General features: G+C 53.0%; 1 long non-coding RNA gene across 1 annotated transcript; it reads left to right on the top strand.

Annotated features, from left to right (window-relative positions):
* Positions 1-1962: 1962 nt before the first annotated feature.
* LOC118637870 lies at positions 1963-14342 on the top strand. Its single transcript, XR_004960966.1, has 4 exons — positions 1963-2216; positions 4063-4163; positions 5750-5958; positions 14201-14342. It is a non-coding gene; the product is annotated as an uncharacterized LOC118637870 (long non-coding RNA).
* Positions 14343-20642: the final 6300 nt, after the last annotated feature.

Consider the following 20642-nt stretch of genomic DNA (forward strand, 5'->3'; position numbering starts at 1 on the left):
GGGAGAAGGGATCGGTCCTGCCGGGAGGTGGAGGGCAGCTTGCCTTGCAGGAGCTGGACCTTACTGTGGGGGTGTGGGGAGGTGGGGGTTAGGGGTGCTGAATTAGAACGTCAGTGTTCTTGAGGTTCTGTGGGCACGACTGCGGTTTCCTGAGCTGAAAAACATCTTGTTCTCTACACCACACAACAGGTGGCCCGGTCAACGAGGCAGGAAGGAAGGGGTCCCTCATCGTTCCAGGTGTCTGCTTTTGCCCTGGTCACAGGCTTCCAGAGTCCAGGAGCTTTTCTGCAGCCTGACCCAACTTCCTACAGAAGCCCGGCCCGGGCGCATGCACAGCCACTGTCAGGACGGCGAGCAGTTTCCGTCTGAGGGCCGGTCCGGTGCCAGTGGACGGCTTTGCTTAGACAGCCCTCAGGCTGCCCTGGTCCTGCCCCTGGTCCTACCGGTTACTGACCACGGCGGCCGCGGGTGCGCGCAGACGTCCAAGCCGAACCACCCCCCTGCTTCCTGCTACCCGGACCCCCACCTGCGGTGCTGTGGGCGTCAATAAGTGTTTGTTGAGTTAAAGTGAATTTACCTAGAACTCTCGACTGTCCAGTAGAACTCACACTTCCTTTGATGGCTTAGAAGGTCAAAAGGGACAATTGCCTTTTGAGTTACTCCAGGAAATCTTACTGTAGGGCAGAGCAGGAAGTGGGTGTAGAGAAGCCCTCATTCATTTAACGGCCGTGTTGGGTTTCTGCTGCGGGCTGAGCCGTGTGCTGTGTGCTGTGTGCTGTGTCCCGAGGATGCACGGCGCGTGCTGGGCTGGGCCAGAAGGGAGGTGGAGGGCCCCCAAGGTGCCTCCCTGCTCCGGAGCCAGAGAAGTCCTGCAAGGTCACCAGCATGCTTGCAGGGCTGCTCCGGGCCTGGATGAGGAAATCCTCCGCCAGGGCCCTCTGGCTCAGCCCTGTGCAGAAGCACCAGGCCTGGCAGGTGGCCCTTTCTGCACTGAACTTCAGGCCTCTTGGTTCCCTCTGGGGTCACTGGCGGCTTCGATGGGCTCTTCTCTTCACCCCCGTGTCCGCTGGGGGAGGACTGACGCACTCTCAAAAATATGCTGGTCGCCCCCTGGGTCTTGCTAAGTTCTGGCAGCTCCAGAAGGAGCAGATGAAGAAGGTAGAAGGTCCTCTGGCTTGAAATCTACCCGCTTGTCTGCCCTCCCCTCACCCAGCCCCACCCTAAGCCCCCTGGGCAGGTCTGGTTTCCCATGGCCCCAACACATGCAGTCCCTAGATAAGAGTTACCAGAGAACCTGACTAGCAAGAGTTACTCACTGAGTACATCAGGATAGATGTTTCCCTGTGCTCGGTTCTTGAAGCTCAAAGTTAGCCAGTGCATGTGCATCTAAATGGTAAAATAACTGCTTTGAAACCCCAGGAAAAGGTAACATTCCCCATCACTTAGCTCTCTGAAGACTATCTTGTAACTAAAACCAGGAGTTTTTTTGGGTTTTGTGCTTTACAAAATGAAATCAGTTGTTTACCTGTCAAACCATGCTTGCCCAGTCTGTTCAGACATATACACACCTTGTGTATGGAGAGCCCATCATCACACAGGCCGATGCACATGCCACACCTGAGCGAACACACTCACTCTCACACACACACACACGCACTCACACACACCTACTCACACACTCACACACATACACACTTACACACAATACTCACACACACTCACACTCTCACAAACACATACACGCACACACACATATACAATCACTCACACACATTCACACACACAGAGCCACATGCACACACAACCATATGGACACACAATCACATGCACACCCTCGACTTCTGTTGTGGTTTCTGCCTTCTACCATGGTTGATTTGTAAAGATTTGAAAATTCCACATGTGGGTTGGAAATACACAAGTAGTGGCTACTCCTCATTAACATATTTCTGTGCTCCCAGACCTCCTCCCCTTACCCATGCACCAGGTACACGTCGTGAATACACTCGGTGACAGATTCACAAGGACGCAGAGCTTCCCCAGGGCCTGTCCCTCTTGTACTTCCGAAGGCCACCAGAGCACTGCCTTTGAAGTCAAAGGGATCTGGACTTGAGCTACATGACCTTGGGCCAGAACTTGATCTCTGTGTTGCCAGTGGAAATAGGATTCTTCCATGGAGTCACAAGAAAAGCATTTCGGGGACCCACGCATAGGAGGATGTGAGCAATTGTACAAGGTTTATTGGAGGGAAAACAAAGGACTGTCCCCGGGTGCCCGATGTCTTAGCCACAACCAGGTGGCTCAGCTCTGTCTGGCTGCAGAAGTCCCGCCTCTGGGGCCTCAGACCCACACTTGTCCTCACCAAGCCCAGGAGGCAGGGCCCAGAGGTGAGAACTCTGTCTCATGTCCCCATCTGCACGTCGCCGCCAAGGCTCTATGGCACAGGGGCCACGACCCGCGGTGCACTCCAGCCCGCACAGCTGCTGGAAGGGGGCAGAAGCGTGAACGAATGAACCTCAGGCCTTGTTAAACTTTCCCCATATTTCCTTGTGTTTGGGAGAGAGTATGGGCTTTCTCAAAATAATCAGTCTTTTCTCTAATTCTTCTGGGCTTGTGCTAGGCCCTCCCCGTACCCAATCCCTTCCCGGATCTTCTGGGTTCCATACTCTTATTCTATCTGATCCTTTCCCCAGGTTTTCCCAGGTTAGACTCCTCCCCTTCGTGTGCCCTCCTAGTGTCTACTGCGCATGCTTCAGCAAGAGGATTTGCCCTTCACTGGTTCTCCCTCCCACTGGTGATCTGGGGGAATAAAGGGTTGTGTGTTGTTCCCCACCCCTTAGATGGGGAAGCCAGTTCTTGGTGCCTGCTTGGGATTAGGGATGCAGCTGCCCCTGGGGTGTCTGTAACCTCCAGACTTAATCAGGCTTAGTCAGCTCTCTCCCTTCTCTTTTGTTAATACCTAACTCGCTGCCTCTGCTGACATCTGGAGCCTCCTGATTAGCAAAAGCAGAAGACACGAGGATGCCTGCTTCACAGGGCTGGGGCTAGGATTGAATGTGATGTGTGCAAAACCAATTCTACCTCCCTGGCCCGTGGTGGTTGCTTAGTATAAGGGTGAGCCTCACCCGGCTGGTGTGGCACAGTGCTTGAGCGTCGACCCAAAAGGTCACTGGTTCGATTCCTGGTCAGGGCACATGCCCAGGTTGTGGGCCTGATCCCCAGTGGGGGGCGTGCAGGAGGCAGCCAGTCGATGTTCTCTCTCATCGATGTTTCTATCTCTCCCTCTCCCTTCCCCTCTTTCTCTCTAATATCAATAAAGAAAAAATTTAAAAATAATAAAGAAAAAGGTGAGCCTCTTTCCCTCTATAACCAGTAAGAGAATTCCATCGGTTGCACAGTAGGGAGGAGCCTTAGAGGTCATGGCCAACCCCACCTGGTTCACTCCGGTCCTCTTAGCACCCTGCCCTGAGCACCAGCACCACGTCCCAGACAACGGCCGGACCTCAGAAGGGTTTGAAGGCCCAATGGGGTTGAACCCTCTGGTCATTTGGCCCTCCAAACCCCTGGCTTGAGCAGCTCTAAGGACCAGGAAGGAACTTACTTCTCCAGGAGGAAGCCCATCTTGTTGTCAGACATGTCAAGTTTGGAAAGTGCTTCCCGAGAGATTGGACCAGGGCCACCGTGGATGCGTTGGGGGTGAGGGTGGTGGCTGTCTTGGGAGGGGAAGACCTGCAGAGACACTGTTGGTGCCTGTGTTAGTCCCAGGACCAGGGAGAGGGCGTGGTCCGTCCACGGCAATCCTTGCCTTGAGGCTGTGTGTTGCCAGCAGCCTCCTTCACAAGTGCTAAGTGAGGTCATGGATCTGTTTTTCTTCTCCTCTGGATGATGGTAACTGGGCACTACATGGATCAAAGCCACAGCCACAGCCTCGTCATGTTGCTTCTGGGCAAGAACTAAACAATTTCAAATGTGACTTTCAAACACATCTCTAGAAATCTAGAAGCCTTTTATGTGAGTAGGCATTAAGTGCCTGGCTTGTGATGACTATTTGTTGCCCTCTGACAGCTTCCTGGAACCCTCCTCATTCTACGTGGGAGAAGAAAGAAGAAATGAAGGTGTTGTCTTAGAAACTATGGTTGGGATTTTCCCCTGTAAGAACGCACATGGTTAGTCATATCGGAGACCTTGTTTTAGCACAAGGCAGTCGGGGGGAGGCTACGTGATATAGGCAAGTTCTGAGGTGTGGGTTCTAATCCTGGTTCATCTTGAAGATGTCTGGGATCTTAGAAAATTTACTTATCCTCTCTGAGTCCTAGCACCTTCCTGTGGAAGGAGAGGGGCTAGATGGGATGCTCTCTAAGATTTTTTTTCAGCTCTGACATTTTGTGATCTTAATGCAACCACAAATCTCATAGATCTGCAGAGCCTTGGTCTGTCTTTATCACCTTCCTTTGGAGGCACTAGGAGATTCTGCTAACAGGACACACTGCCTCGTCCTAGGCCAGCCCTTTGTCAGGGGTCCTCAGGTCACTGGCACCTGAGTGGTCCTTCTAAAATAAACAACTCATGCCTTCGCCCCCTATTTAAAATCTTCCATTGGCAATTACCGCTTTTCCTCTTGCCTACAGGTTGCATTTTTCTGTTTCTTCACACGTCTAATGATTTTCATTGTGCATTAGACTCTGTGAATGATACTTTTTAGGGAGCTGGGACTTCCTTGTCTTCCTTTAAAGGAGGTGCGTTTTGTTCTCCAAACAAAGGAGAGAGTGAGACCGTGTGCGGGTCTGGCAGCGAGTCCCTCAGTCCCGCCCCTGTGCGCTTTCCCTCTCCATCCATCTCTCCGAATGTCTCACAAGTTTATTCCGTTTTCTCTAACAAACAAACAAAATAAAAGATAATCTAAGAAACAAAAATACTCAATATTGACTCAATTTATATTCCTAGTAGAAAAAAATCAAAACAGAATAAAAACAACCATGGCAAAAAATCATACATGGTAAAATTGGTTTTTAATCCCCCAAATTAACAAAGTAATAAGATCTCCTAGACCATGTTAATTTGTATAAAATTTGACCCAGGAAAATCAAAGCTGGCAGAAATAAAGGAACACACCTCATGATGGCAAAGCTTTCATCAGTACATTTGATGTGAGCCAAATAAGCAGATCAATGAATGAAATCTTTGTTGCGCATGGCAACGTAAAAAAAGGGGCAAATGGCAAAAGTAATTCTGGTGACAAAAGTCAGGAAAAACAGAAAACAGTCTAACTGCATTTTATAGAAAAATTGACGAACAGCCCTGGCCGGTTTGGCTCAGTGGTTAGAGCGTCGGCCTGTGGTCCAGAGAGACCCGGGTTCGGTTCCGCTAAGGGCACGTACCTCGGTTGCAGTTTGTCCCCGGCCCTGGTTGGGTCATGCGGGAGGCAGCCACTCGATGTGTCCCTTTCACGTCGATGTTTCTCACTCTCTCTCTCCTCCTGTCTTCCTCCCACTCTATCTAAACAAAAAATGGAAAAATGTCCTCGGGTAAGGATTAAAAAAAAAAAAAAAGAAAGAAAAATTGACGAACAAAATAAATGGGCTCAACAGAGTTCACGCTGGCAAATATTTCCTAAACAAACATTCATTAATGTCTATGTAACTCCAACTAAAAATATTTATATTGAAGACATCCTCAGGATGAAAATGATGGGTTCAAAATGCCCTGTGTACCTGCATGATCTTCTGTTCTGCTTCCCATGTCCTTGTTCCAGGTTGTCCTTTTCCCGGAAAGTACCCTTCTGAGTTGGCCACCGGTCTGCCTCCTCCTGGCCTCTTGGGCCAGGCCAAGGGTCAGCGCCTCGGTGAGGCCACCCCGAAACCTGACGCTCCGGCCGCTCCCACCACCCTGTCCATCTCGGTGCGGAGCTCTGCTGTGTTGGACTAAACACACACCTGGCTAGAGACTGGGAGGCCTTGGAAGGTAAGCGCTCACCCACACTCCCTGACCAAATCCGTGCTGGACCCCAGAGGCCAGTAGAATGTTTGTGGAATATATGAGTCAGTGTGTATGAAGCTCTGGTGGCACTAGTCGGGGACAGAGGTGTCCTGGGGAGAGGAGATGTCCTCGGGGAGTGGAGATGTCCTCGGGGAGAGCACTACCAGGCAGGTGGCTGAGGTCAGTGCTGGAAAGGGCCACCATGGGAGGCCGGAGGGACACTCGGGAGGGGGGAGTGCAGACCCAGTTGAGGGGATCTAGAATTCCTCTCTTAAGGATACGCTGGGTATTTCCCTTGCATTATAACATATTGACCTTAAAAGGAAAAAATTTAGGGAAAAAAAGAAGAAAATCATTTCTAATTCTATCACATAATATAGCCATTTCAATGTTCTCAGGCCTTTTCTTTCTGTGTGTGTTTAAGGGCTTTTAAAAACTCTATTCAGTCCGGCCGCTATGGCTCAGTGGTTGAGCATCGACCCGTGCACCAAGAGGTCACCAGTTCGATTCCTGGTCAGGGCACATGCCCAGGTATGGGCCCGGTCCTTAGTGGGAGGCAGGCAGGAGGTGGCCAATCAATGTTCTCTCTCATGGATGTTTCTCTCACTTCCTCTTTCTCTAAAATCAATAAAGGGGAAAAACTTTTTTTAAAACTATTTTTATTTTGAAACAATGATAAATTAACAGGAGGTTGAAAAAATAGAACAGAGAGGTCCCGCGTTCTCTTCAGCTGGTTTCTCCCAACGGTAATGTCTCACATCAATATAGTCTAATGTGAAAACCAGAAATTAACGTTGGCGCAACCCACAGACCTTATTCAGATTTCATCAGTTTTACATGTTATGGTTATTTTATTGACACGATTATAATTGGCTTGTACGTGTGGTCTATATTTTATTTTTTTCCATTAACTTTATTTCAAATGGCTTTAAAAATAGTATTGCATCGTTTGCATAGCCATTTGTAGGATGACTGTATAATAAACACCTGCCACGTGTAGCAGTTTGCCAAATTCTCCCTCCTCTTTTAAAGTTCATATTGCCTTCAGTGTCACCATTAGGAACAACACTATCTGTATTTTATATTCTTTTTATATTGTATACACACTTCTCTATTTTGTATTGTTTCTTAGGATGAAGTCCCTAAAGAATGCAGGAAGGGAGATAGGGGGTGATAAGCGCTTCCAGGAATATACAACACGTGTTCCTTCAGATAGGAGCGATTTAAACATATTTGGGTTGGTCTGATCAGGGAGAGGAGGCACCAGAGGGGGTTCTGCACGGAGGACGGAGAGCAGGGGGTTATTCATCACCGGCCCCAATTCTCCATCCCTCCCGGTCTCCAAGCCATTTCCACGTAACGTTGGAGGTCCTGCCCCAAAAGCACAGTATTTCCCTTCTCCACGTGGTGTACTTTGGCCAAGGCACGAGACCAAAATGACAGGGTGTCACTTCTGAGCCAGGCCACAGGGCCCTTGAGGATGTCATGAGGTTTTCTGGTTGGTTGCTGCTTAGCATTTTGTAACCAGTGCTCGCTCATACCTGGGACCCAGCATGGAGGCTGAGGGAGGGTCGGGGAAGGGGGTACAGATGGAGATAAGGCCAGGCATCCCCGAGAGCGCCGCCTGGATTGGTCGCTGTGCAGAGACCCGTTCTCTTCTGCGTCAGAGCGGGTAGGTGGAGGTGGATGACATCCAAGGGAACCACTTGACTTTATAAGGAATCCAGCTCCTGAAGGTTCCGTCTCCGTTGTCAGGGCCAAGGCGACGTAAGCAGAAGTCAGGCTGTTGTTTGAGGAAGTGGAAGGTAGGCTTCTTGAAGACCGGTCTTGTTTGGCAGGCTGAGCCCTCCAGGAGAGAGCCCGACCAGGACGGTGCGGCCACACGATGCCGCAACCGAAGAGACACCGCCACACTCCCGTAAACCCAACAGCACATCTGAAGGTCGGAGTGCAGGCTTCTAACTGGGGTACCAGAAAGAGTCTCCGTGACAAGAACAAGGGACAAAATACACAGAGTCAGATACAGAATTCCTCCGTGTCAAAGACCAAGTGGTTTCTTTGTAGAGGCCATTGAGATGCAAAAAAACCCTAATTTTTCACCCCATAGAGAAAGTTGGTTTAATTTTGAGTAGCCTGAGGCCACCAAGACCTGTGTGTTCCCTAGGTAACATGATGAGAGATAGTAAAAGAAAATAAAAAAAGAGTTTCTCCTTACAGGATGGTTTTCCTGTCCCTGTGAATAGAAACTCTGAGGTCAGCGCCACAGGGAGCCATGCAGGAGCAAGCCCAGGCTGGGCCGGTGTGAGCAGGTCTTCCTTGAGTTTGTTGAGTTGGGATCTTGGGGCTGGAAGGAGCTGAGGGCTCATGCAGACCCCTTTTCATTTTACATGAGAAAAAGAAGGCCCAGAGAGGTGAAGGAACTAGCCCGAGTTCACACAGCTCAGGAACAACACCACTAGAATGGAAACCCAGGGGTTTTCACTTCTCTCCCTTTGTTTTCACTCCATTCCCATCAACCCCCGGGAGCCGAGTGGACAGTTGTTAGAATATTGGGCCGGGGTGGGGGAGGGACTTGAAATCAGTGGCCAGAGCAAGACCCTTCTTTCAAAACGTGCTGGTGTAAGCAGCCTCGTCCTGCGAGGCCTCGGCGTGTTCTCCTCGTACAGCGGTCTCCCTGACTGGACAGCACGTTTCGGGGACACTCGGAGGCTGGCCGCGCCCTCACCTGTGACCTGCCCAGGCCAAGCAGTCCTGGGCCCATGGCTCAGATGTAGTAGAAGCTCCTGAAGTGGAATTGCCTGTTGAAATTCGAGAGCAGTCAAACACTTGGACACATTTTTGGATCAGGATGCCCTTTGAAATACTACATTTCCATCACTGACAGAGTGGGGGCGCCATCGGGGGTGCAGGCCTTGTCCCCCGGGTCCCAGCGTGTACCGGAGGCACAGGCTCTGTGTCCCTGTCTTGCCCGTCTCTAAGGAGCTGTGCAGCTCTGGGCGGTTCCCTCCCCGTTCTGGGCTTTGGTTCCCCCTCTGTGACGCAAGAGGGTGACTGGATGATGGGCCCCCCCAGCTCAGGGTACTTCCAGCCTGGGACTTAGGGAGGACCCAGCAGTCTCCAGACACTTCCCCTTGCTCCAGCCTGCCCCTGAGTCCGCTTCCTCTCCTGGCACTTTCTATTTTCTTCTGTCTGGGCAGTTGGTTGGCTGTTGGTTTCCCAGTCTTCTCGTGGAAACCGTCTGCCTGGGGCACACGGATGCCCAGGGTGTCTGGCTGCCTCTCAGCTCTGGGCCATGGTCGCCAGAGAGCCACAGACGATGGGGCAAAGCGGAACCTTCGAGGAGAAGTCCTGGGTAGCTGCCAGGCAGAAGAGAAGTCCAGGGGCTGGCTCTGTCCCCAGGGTCACAAGGTTGGGAGCGCCTTCCTAGCCATCCTCCTCCATTGCCTGGGGGCGGGGGAGCAGAAAGCCCAGATGTTGCTGCTATCGAGCAGAGGACGGTGCCATAGCAGGGACAGTCCCGGGGAGGAAACGGCTGGCTCTTCAAGAGTGAGGTCTGGAGACTGGAGCAGGAAGCTCTGGGGACAGAGAGAGGACAGAGTGTGGCAGTCAGCAGGCTGGAGGGCAGCCCCAGTCAGATCCCTCCCACCCAGAGGACAGGGAACACAAACCCTGGAGTGTGGGATACAATCCAAGTGGCCCGCCCCAAACAAGAAATTGTTACGAACCCCCCATGTTTTACCTTAAAAACCCAGTACCGCCCAGGCCTGTGTGGCCCAGTTGGTTGCATGTTGTCCCACACACCAAAAGGTCGCTAGTTCGATTCCTGGTCAGGGCACATGCCCAGGTTGTGGTTTGCCCCAGTTGGGGCATGTGCAGGAGGCAGCTAGCTGGGCAATGTTTCTCTCTCTCTCCCTCTCCCTTTTCTCTCTAAAAATCAATAAGAACATATTTTAAAAATAAATAAAGAAATCTAAGACACTACTGAATGAATACTATGTGACAATTGCAGAGATAATAGGTCTTTTAAAAATAAATAAATAAATAAATAAATAAATAAATAAACTAAAAGACCACCCAAGAATAGACACAGGCCCACATTTGTGAGTTGTCAGGATCGTCCTTTCCCTGTGAGGTCCCTTCCCGGCCTCCCAGATGGCACACTTTTGCTTTTTTTTGCCTCCAGATATAAGTCCTGTTTTCTCAGAACAGAGAGCTGGGTTGCACGCAGCAAAGCAGAGGCAGAAGCTTGTTAAACCCTTTGCCTTCTGAGAACATTCTTCAGAATTCCTGAGAGCAGGTGCACACCTTTGAACTGAACCCTGACCGTGCTGTGTGACTCGGCCCGGTCACTCAGCCCGTCTGAGCCTCATGAGTCCATGTGTCGTACAGACATAGTGACCCCAGGACTTACAGGGCAGCTCATAAACGATGGCCTCCGGTATAAACGAACGGTGCACACTGGGCCCTTTGGGGGGGAGGGGGGCAAGATGCAGTGAATATTGAAAGAGATTGGACTTCCAAGTTAGCAGATCTGATTTCAAAGTCAGCGTGCCTCCTACGAGCCAGTCTCCAGTGGCCTGAGACAGAGGCAGAACGAGGGTGGCAGGGGCCCTGGGCCTCACCCTGGAGTTGTCAGATCGCCAGGGAAGCTGAAGCACAGTGTGATCAGAGGTCGGGGACTAGGGACGCTGGCCAGTGCCATGACCCAGGCCGGGTTTCCCCTTCGGCAGCTGCAGCCTTCCAAGGGGTCAGAGGTCCTGTGAGCTTCTAGCCATAGACCCTACCAAGACAAGAAGAGGAAGCTGACAGTGGCCCCCTGCCTTGACCTCCCCCTGGACTCCCTCTGCAGCCCTCGTGAGCCAGGCCGGCCTGCACACTCGAACCCAGCACCTTCTAGTTTGCAGGCAGGACTCCTGCTTCACCTCCTCTGGGAAAAACAAGGCCCGTTGGCTGGCTTTGGCACCCACGACAGCTCCTCAGGCCAGGGCCCAGTTCCCCACTCTGGGGCTCCCTCTACCACCCGCTCCGCTCCGTGGGAGTGCTCCGAGGGGCGTGGCGGGAGGCCGGCCCGGCTGCTCAGGAGCAGAGCAGGCTGGCCCCCGAGCTGTGCCGGGCTCTCCGGCCCTTCGGGACTGACTTACCAGTTAGGGAATAGCCAGCTCCCTCCAGGTGGCCAGCGAGGGTGTGGCAGCGTCACCAACAGGGACAGCCAGGATAAGAGGCAGTGTTTGCCCCTCTGAACGAGTTGGTGATAGTCCTCTGATAATTCTGATTAGGCTGCTCCAAAACCATTGTTTCGTCGGGAACAGCTCCCCTCCGACAGTTTTGCAGAAATCAAAGGTCGTGACTTCGCCCTCCCTTTGAAGTACTGTGTCTATTTGCTCATTTGATTCAGACAGGGTGAGAACCCTGTGCCGGTTTCACGTGAAATTCTGCTCCTTTCAGCCACAGAGCCGTAAGAAACAAATGCCTGTGGCAATCAAAAGCACGCGATGAATTCTGACCACATAGAAAAGACACATATGTTCACACTGGAAGGCAAGACGCAGAAGCTGCGTCAGTGATCACTAAGCACACAGCAGCTGTCAGCAGGAGCTGGGGTGGTAAATGCTGGACCAACACTGATTGTTTCTGGAAATTCCAGCATCACTTTCCCAGAACAACGGCGTTTCCCATGTGGTGGGCCTTTCATAAACATACGTGACCCCTAGCCAGCGGGGTGGCTCAGCTGGCTGGAGGGTTGTCCCCTACACCCAACGGTGGCAGTGTGATTTCCGGTCAGGGCACGTACCTGGGTTTCAGGTTCGATCCCCAGTCAGTGTGTATGGGAGGCAACCAACTGATGTTTGTCACGTCGCTGCTTCATCGATATGTCTCTCTCTCATTCTCTCTCAAAATCAGTGAAAACATATCCTTGGGTGAGATGTGAATAACTGAATAAACATAATGAATAATTTTCTTATATATGTTTCAAAATTATTTTTTTGGAGAAAATCCATGAACACTTTCCATCACAGCGCACATACTATAGTGGAGAAAATCCGCCTTAAAAGGACAAACACGGACAGAGTCTGTGGTTCCCGGAGGGGGTGTAGATCCAGCCCGTGGGCCGTCAGCGGGATAAAATCAGGGGTGTCCAGCCCCCACCAAGCTCTTGAAGACTTGAGCTCTGGGGCTCCAGACCCTGTGGAAGACGCCCTCTTCCGTGGTCGGCAGGAAACGGGCCAGCAAGCAGTCAGTCCCCACGTCTCCACACCGAGGCTTTCTCCCCACAGTTCGCAGCAAAATGCGCCCCCCCCCCCCGCCTCTGAGAGGGTCTCAGAGGCCCCTGCTCCTCCAGCCTGTCCAGTTACGCTGCACCAGCCCCACGAGGCCACCAGCTGGTCTGTCTGGCTCCCCAACACCCCGGACAGCCACTGACCAGACCCTCCTGTGACGGGGAGCTCGCCACAGTCCGTGCTGTCTTCAGGTCACCCCCTCGGGGGCCCGTAGGGCTGGACCCGGCTCCCTGCACTTGACCGCTGGGTCCAGCTTCCCGGGGGAGCCGGGCGGTGTTTGCCTCTTTCACACAGTAGCCTTTCACATGTATGAGAACAAGGCTGCAGACAAAACATCCAGTTCCTTCAACTCCGGGAACCATGATTCTTCATCATTTGGAGGCTGTGGGCCCCACCCAGAATCCCAGGAAAACTGGACCATCTTCCCAGAAAAATGCGTACACAGTTCCCCCTCTGAGCCCATCCTGGGTCCCATAAGAGCCCAGGGACCGGAGGGAGGAACCGAGCACTCCCTGGGGTGGGCAGGAGGTAGGACCCCTGTCCGGCCTCGCAGACAGAGCTGCTGCGCGCCTCTGAACTGGCCGGGACCAGGCCCCACGCCTCTGCTTTGATCTGCCCCGGGCTAAGCAAGAGCCAGAACGCTGAGCGCTGCCCTGTTTCCCCTGAGGAGGCAGGTTCCTCCACCTCACTGCCGAGCCCAGGAGGGACAGTGACGGTGCTGGCTCAGGCAGAGTAAGCTGGGCTCGCTGGGGACCTCCGCCCTGCCCTGGGGTGCCCCAGGGCCCGCACCCCAAGCCGCTTCTGGATCTTATTCCTCAGCGCTTTTCTGAGCTCAGGCAGGAAAGAGGTGTTCCCTCCCAATAACCTCATTTTATAAATAAATGTGGAATTATATGGCACATACTGTTTTGTAAGTTGCTTTTTCTTTTTTTTTACTTGACCATATACTGTGGTGCTTCTCTGTATCTGTAAATATTCTAGATGTTGAAGAGGTTTTGGAGGGGGAGAAGGGTGCAGAGAGAGATACAGGTAACCAGAGAGAAAGGGAGTGGGTGGCAGGGAGGAGACAGTCTGATGTCTGAGGAGCTGTCTCCACTAGGAGGTGGGCTTTGGTCATGGGTGGCTTGGGGGTAGTTTGTTGTCCCTTCCATCCTGACTTGGGCCAGCGGGGGGCTTCCCGAGGGCTCGTGACTCCCCGGGAGACGCACACGTTCATGGTGGGTAGCAAGGCCGCCAGACAGAACCAGCCCGGTGCCTCCGGCTTCTGGGCTCCAGAGCACGCTGGCCGCCTCCAGGGATGCGGCCCAAATTGGCAGTGACCTCGTGAATGTGATTTTCTCTTTGAACATCATTAGAGTTTTGATCGAACATTTTTTTCATTTTTGTTTTATGAAAGTGTTCTAAAAGGTATGCCACCACCATCCCTCCTTGAGCTGCTTCCCGGCACCAGCCACTCAGCCTCTGCTCTCTTGGCACCTTCTGTGCCAGCCCCTGCCGCCTGGTGTTGACATGATCTGAAAGCTCACTGCTGGGCCCTGGGTGCCCGCTGTTCGTCACTGCCTTCCCAGCTGGCAAGTGATCTGGCCGGGCGGTTCTCCCGCTGCTCCCGTGCCGTGAGGAGCCCAGCAGGAGGGGGCAGCTTGGGGACTGTGGGTGCTCTTCCAGGCCTCCCCACCCTTCCTTGTTGATAATAGAATCTCTGCTCGTGCTTGCTTAAGTATGGGTTTCCAAGTGAAATTTCTCATTAAAAGGTTTCTCTGTTTTAAAACATAAGGTTTGAGAATCACCAATGTCCTGTTCCCTGAGTTATAGGCATTTCACAATCTCAAGGCAGCGGTGAAGGACGAAAAGTTAATATCTCACCTGCTTCCTTCCTCCCTGCTCTCGTCCCTTCCCCCCCGAAAAGGGTTAAACCCCTGTGGTGGAATAAAATGATCGTCTTCTTCCAGGGACGTCACCAGCCACGAGCAAGGGCAGGAACAGAAACTGGCCCAATCTCTCCAGCTCCTTCTCTTCAGTCAAAACCAAACCAGCAGGCATTCGCAGTGACTCAGACGCGTCCTCGCGCCACGCTGGGAAGTGACGGCCTGGCCTCTGCGGTGAGTGTCCCGAAGGCAGCAAGGGCTGCAGAATTCCCCTGCGCACGGGGACCGGGGACCGGGACGCAGCGCCCGTGGGAGGGCGGGGCTCTGCTCCAAAGGTGTGGATTCGGGTCTCCGGAGTCCACTTTATAACTGTGCTTCCAGACACATTATTTTCTGGGTCGTGGGTTCTTTCTCCCAGAGTTCTTTATTCTGATGATCGAATCAGATGCTATATGTGAACATCTTGTATAAGCTGTAAAAGTGCTTGCTGTTGATGTCGATGACGAACCTGGACCTGAAGGCAAAGGGAGGACCAGCCCGTTGTACCAGCGGCAGAGGCAACCTTGTCCTGAAGGGAGGAGGCCCCAGCGGTTTCAGAAATGTTCTTTGCCAGGTGGCGTTGGCCTTATTCCTGCCCTTGAAAAGGAGTCAGTCCCCCAATTTCTAACCCCAGGTCTGTGGCATCTCTGGTCTAATGGGACTGTGTGTGCTTGCCGTGTTGATGGGCAAGAACGGTCCAAGCAAGCGTGGGCCAGCTTGGCCTCTTTCCAGCAGGGGCCTGCGTGGACTGGTGCTGATTGCCCCGACCCCCACCAACAGGCTCACTGGAGGAGGGCACCGGGGGCCAGCAGCAGCCAGACACCTCGGGCATGTCTGTGACCCAGGCCATTCCCACTGACGCTCCTTCTCATCCCCCAGCAGCCCCTGACCCGCCAGTGTGGGGGCACAGCTAAGGGGGGGTGCCAGATGCCAAAACTCGCTGGGCAGCCCTAACTTCAGAAGTAGAAGCCTATATGCCAAGGGAGCAGTGGCCAGAAGTGAGTGGCATCTACTGCAGTGGCCAAACCCAGACCGGAGCTCATTTCTGCTCCAGGAACAAAGAGCTCCCCGTGGCATCACCGGCCACCTTATCCAAGGAGGACACATCCTTGGTCACACCCAGCCTTCCTGTTCCATCTTCCTGACGCCAAGTGCCGTGGGTGGCTCAGCAGGCATAAGTTGAATAACATTCACAACATAAGTTACAAGAAAAAAATGTTACTTACATATGTACACACATAAAAATAGGTATAAAGTGCTAGATCATACAATGCTACGTGTAAAGTAAATGTACAGATTAAATATCATCAGAGCAACACAGCAAAGTCCAAAGTGTCTAACGGACAGGGAGGGAGGAGGCGGTTTGGCCGAGAGCCGCTCGCCTCCCATCAAATAGCAGCCATGGGTCAGGTTCTTTGGCACGAGGTCTTTGGGCGATACAGGGGGACCCCCTGGGGAGCTGCAGAGCCGCGGTGTGAAGACAGCACCAGCCTTCACACGGAACATCACGTCGTTTCCAGACCGTCTGTGTGTGCCCATTACAGCACTGTTATGCCCGGTGTCAAGGACAGCCTTGAAGCCCAGTCCTGTTATAAGGCTTTGTGGGTAATTCAGAATGTGCGTATACTTTAACTTAGCATGGAAATGAATACAATGAACGGGAAGAGTCTCCATCAAAGCTCGCGGTTCCCGGGGAACACATCCAAGGGTGGCTGTTTGATCTTGGAACTTTGAGGGAGTAAAAATACACTCTTGGTGAGATAGCAGGTGGGGTTTGCCTCACACTGCCCACTGGTGTTGGTCTCCTCACCACACCTTCCCCAGGCCCCCCTGAGTTTGGTCCTAGGGTGGCAGAGGTGGGTCTGAGCCTGAGAGGGGGAGGGGGGCAGAGGACAGCAGCAGGACGTGGGCATGATGGCTGGGCTGCAGGTCTTGGCAGCAGCTTAGGAATGGGGCTGGGATAACCCAGGATGTGGTTAGGTCTGAGCGCTTTCTCTCCCCCAACCCTCCCTCCCTTGTGTCCCAAAGCCACTTCTAAGTGTACCCTGGTTATTGTTGAAAAGCGGCACCATGTCTATCCTTGAGGAAGAGTCTCAGACCCTGGGAGGGGGAGGGGGCACCTCCTGGAGGGGTGATTGGGACAGAAAAGAAGGGACTCCAAAGACAGAAGCAACAAGTGGTGTGAGCCCTGCAGGAGCTTGGGCAGCCTCCCGGCTTCCTCTTGTCTCCTTGGACCCCAGCAGCCTCCACCTCCACCTCTTGGGATGTTAGAGAGGGTGCCTGCCCCAGGAGCGGGGTTGGCTGGAAGGCACCCGAGTGCTCCGGGTTCTCGGCCCGTCTCCGTCCATGTGAAAGCATCGGTGCAGGACGCGGCAGCGTGGCCAGCCTCCCCGGACAGACCTCAAATACCTGAGGGCTGGAATCGTGTCCTCTTCACCACCCTGGCCCCTCAAGAGGTCAGAATCCTTCCCATTTGTGTGGCCCCAGCTAGATGCGCTCTGGAATCACACAGACCAGCATTCACACCCCGGTTCCATGGCTCACGGAGCCAAACACCTTACACCTGTGGGCCTCAGCGCCCACCTGTACAGGGGGAGTGCCAGTGCCTTTTGCTCAGACGTGTGGTGAACTCAGCAGGATACCGTCTTTGAGATGCACGGCCCAGTGCCTGGCACACTGGGCCCTGTGATTTAAGGCCCCTGGACGCTCCATGGCCCCTGCCCAGGCCGCTCATATCCTGGTGAGTGGGATACTTTTGAAACCCTCTGGACAGCCCTGGCCGGTTTGGCTCAGCGGTTAGAGCGTCGGCCTGCGGTCCTCAGAGACCCGGGTTTGGTTCCCACTAAGGGCGCGCACCTCAGTTGCAGTTTGTCCCCGGCCCTGGTCGGTTGTGCGGGTGGCAGCCACTCGATGTGTCCCTTCACATCGATGTTTCTCTCTCTCTCTCTGTTCCTCTCTCCCTCCCACTCTACCTGAAAAAAAAAAAAAAAAAAAAAAGAAACCCTCTGGACATTCAGAAGCTCCCACACCGGGGCTCCCCAGCGCTGAGCCAGCATCCACACCATGGCCTCACCACCCTGGGCCCCAGCCACTGTCTGCACCGTGGGAGTCCTCTTCCCCAAAGGACAAGTCTGGGTTTTGTATCACGATTTTCACTTTTCTTCCCCAAAGGACTTTTCCATGCCACAAGCTGCCTGGTTGGCCCCTCTTGGGTATGTGCTGTGCCCCAGCCTGGAATTGTGGTGAAGCCAATGGCTATTCTGAGATTTTCTGGACCCCACAGCTATCTCAGGCTCCAGTGCAGACGTGCAGGGAGCACCCAGTACTCTGCTCACGTCTCAGCCACGACTTCCAAGACTGGTTCTCTTACGCTCCTGACACCTTCAGACCCGAAATCGCCCCCGCCTGCAGGGTGACTAGAGCCTGCTTGGGGAGCGGTAGGAACACGCATGTGCCCCCCAGCCTGCCACTGAACTAGAGAAGGTCCTGGAAGGGTTAGGTCTGGGGCTTGAGGCTGAGCTCCAGAAAAACAGCCAGGGGTGCACCCCCCACCCCATGAGCCGCAGACTCGCAGGTCCTGGCCAAGTAAAGGAGGCGCTTCCTGCCGCCCGCTGAGTTCCCAGCACGTAGACCTCCTTCAGGGCCAATGTTCATTCATTTATGCCACAGGCATACTGAGTGCCTGCTGTATGCCAGGCACCGTCCTGGACTCCGGAGGGTTACCTGTGGACAAAACGAAAATCCCTGCTCTCGTGGAGCTAACATTGAACAAAAATCGTAATCACGAATTTGCCTCGACCTCTGTAGTTCGCAAAGCACTTTTCCTAAGAGGTAATCCTGTTGAATTCTCGGTGCTAACACAATACGTGTCATTCTAGAATCGCCTGTTCTCATTTAATTCTTCCAGTAATCCTCCAAGTTAGACACCATGCCGTTTTGCTGATAAGGAGACAGAGACTCCTGGAAGAGTCATTAAGTTATGTGAGGTCCACATAGACAGACAGTGGCAGAGCAGGAGTCCAAGCCCAAGTGTGTCTGACTTTCGGGCCTGCCCAAGATCCTGGGCACAGAGAAGCTGGCGGCATCGCCGGCAGAGGCAGAGGCTCAGGGAGACGCAGAGTGCCGAAGGTGAGCCCCGTCCCAAGGCATCCAAGGTGGAAGGGCTCGCTCGTCTGCCTCAGCCCATGTGGGCGGAGAACTAGGCTGTGCTCGAGCGCTTTGGGGTCATGGCACCCTCTGCATTGCGGGGAACCTGCCCCGGGCTGGACACTGTGACAGTTCCATAGTCCTTCCTGTCTGCGAGGAATCCTCTGCCCACCTGCTCACCTGGCAGCCCCCTTGGAGAACCCTTCCCTTCAACACGACCCCACCCAACTTAGCTCTGCTTTGCTTCTTCGTCTCCCCAACAAACATCATGTCCCTGCCTCCTCTGCCCACACGTCTGATACATTGCTTAGCTCACTGTTTGGGGACATACCTGTCTCGTGCCTGTCTGTACCACCCTACAGCACCAGGTGCTCCATCACTGGCTACTGAGTGAGGTTACAGGACTTGATAACTTCTGGCCGTTTTTAGTTGCACGGAGAGATTGGGCTGGTTATTATCTGGCCATAGCTGACTCACAGAAGAGAAAAGGTCCTCTTTATTTTTCCTACAGTCTGGGTCATGATGTCAGCGTGGCCTCTGGTATCCAACAAATGTCTGTGGCTTCTGAGTATTATTGTTTGAAGGCATTTCTGAAGCTTTGACATTTTCCTCCCGGGCCCACCGGAACTGGACCCCCGAGTGTGAATGGCCGAGGTCTGAGCACCTGGGTGTCTTGGCATATTAGCCACACTACCCAACTGCCAAAGGAACTCATGATTTGAGGATGTCCAGGAGAACACAGAGTAAGGTGTCTTAAGGCCACATAAGATGCCAAGACAATGGACATGTTTGTGGCTCTGTGAAGCTGCTGCTGGCCCAGCGAACCTGCCTGTGACAATCCACAGCATGCCTGTCATTTGGGTGGCCCCGAGATGAGCTCTCCAGGAAGGATCCCACTGGCACAAGAAGATTGCTGCCCAAACAGCTCCCCATCGATGTCCCTTAGCACAGACCCGTGCTGCAGGGCGAACAGCCAAGGAAAACACACCTGTGGATTCTTCAACGCCAAGGTGTGGTTGGGTCATTTCTTTAAACTCTATTCCTGCCCCATCCAATAAAAGCCTATTTTTGTCTACAATTCTACTCTAGGTCGATCCTCATCTAACTGGTGGCCTGAGGGCTAAATAAGGTCAACACTCCTTTTTTGGGTCCAGCACAGGACTTTTTTAGTGGAATGCTTTCAGGCAGGATACGCATTTTCCAGTTGTCACAGCTCCACCAGCCCGTGTTGTACGGAGCGTGTCAGAAGCAGGGATGTGCTTGGGAGCACGGCCACACCCCCCGTCTGCGTCCTGGCCCCACCCTCGCTGGCTGTGTAACAACCTCTCGCACTCCAGCCTTTTCATCTGCAAAACAGAAATAATAATAGTGATCATAATAAAATATCTCATAGGTGTGTTGTGAGGATTCGTGAGTTAATACGTGCAAGTGTCTAGTACAGTGCCTGGCCTTTGGTTATACAGTAAATATTTATATACTACAGTCAGTAGTACTGGGGATACATCAGGGAACAAAACAGATAAATCTTTGCCCTCACAACACCTATGTGGGGAGCACAGTGGGGGACAGAACATGAAAAAGTAGAGTATAGCCCAGGCCGGGTGGCTCTGGTTGGAGCATTGTCCATACACCAGAAAGGTTGCGGGTTCAATTACTGGTTGGGGCACATACCTAAGTTGCAGGTTTGGTTCCCAGTAGGGGCGCATACGGGAGGCACCCGATCAATGTTTCTCTCTCTCTCCCTTTCTCTCCCTTCCTCTCTTTCTACAAATCAATGGAAACATTTCCTCAGGTGAGGATTTTTTTTTTTTTTTTACAAAAAGTAGATTATATAGTAAACATCATGACAAATGCTGTGGAGGAAGATAAGTCAGGGAAGGGGGTGGAGAACGCTGGGGTGCAATCTGAAAAGGGTGGTCAGGAAACCCCCACTGAAAAGAGGGCCCTTCTGGGGAGACTCCGGGGAGGGGAACAGTGTGCCAGCCGATGGAACAGCCAGCACACAGGCCTGGAGGCAGCCCATTGTGTCTGACGAAATGTCAGCTATTCTGATGACTACCTGTCTGGTCCCCTGCGGCATTTGAGTTTGTGTCATTGCCTTTCAGTTTTGTGGGTAGAGGCTGTGGAAACTGGTCCTGTGATTCTGGTCCTTGTGCGGGAAAAGGCACGGGATGGGGGGCAGGTGGGAGCATGCAGTCAAAGGAAATCGTTGACAGCGATGTTTGTCTCCTCTTCTTGAAGAAGGGCTCTCTGAGGGCAGGGACCATGCCCCCAGGCCTGGGCTTGGCCCATGTCATCTATTACTATTAACGAGAGCACATGTGCCTGGCCTGCAGGGGCT

This window comes from Molossus molossus, unplaced genomic scaffold (assembly GCF_014108415.1).
Source record: "Molossus molossus isolate mMolMol1 unplaced genomic scaffold, mMolMol1.p scaffold_m16_p_20, whole genome shotgun sequence".
Taxonomy (NCBI): Eukaryota; Metazoa; Chordata; class Mammalia; order Chiroptera; family Molossidae; genus Molossus; species Molossus molossus.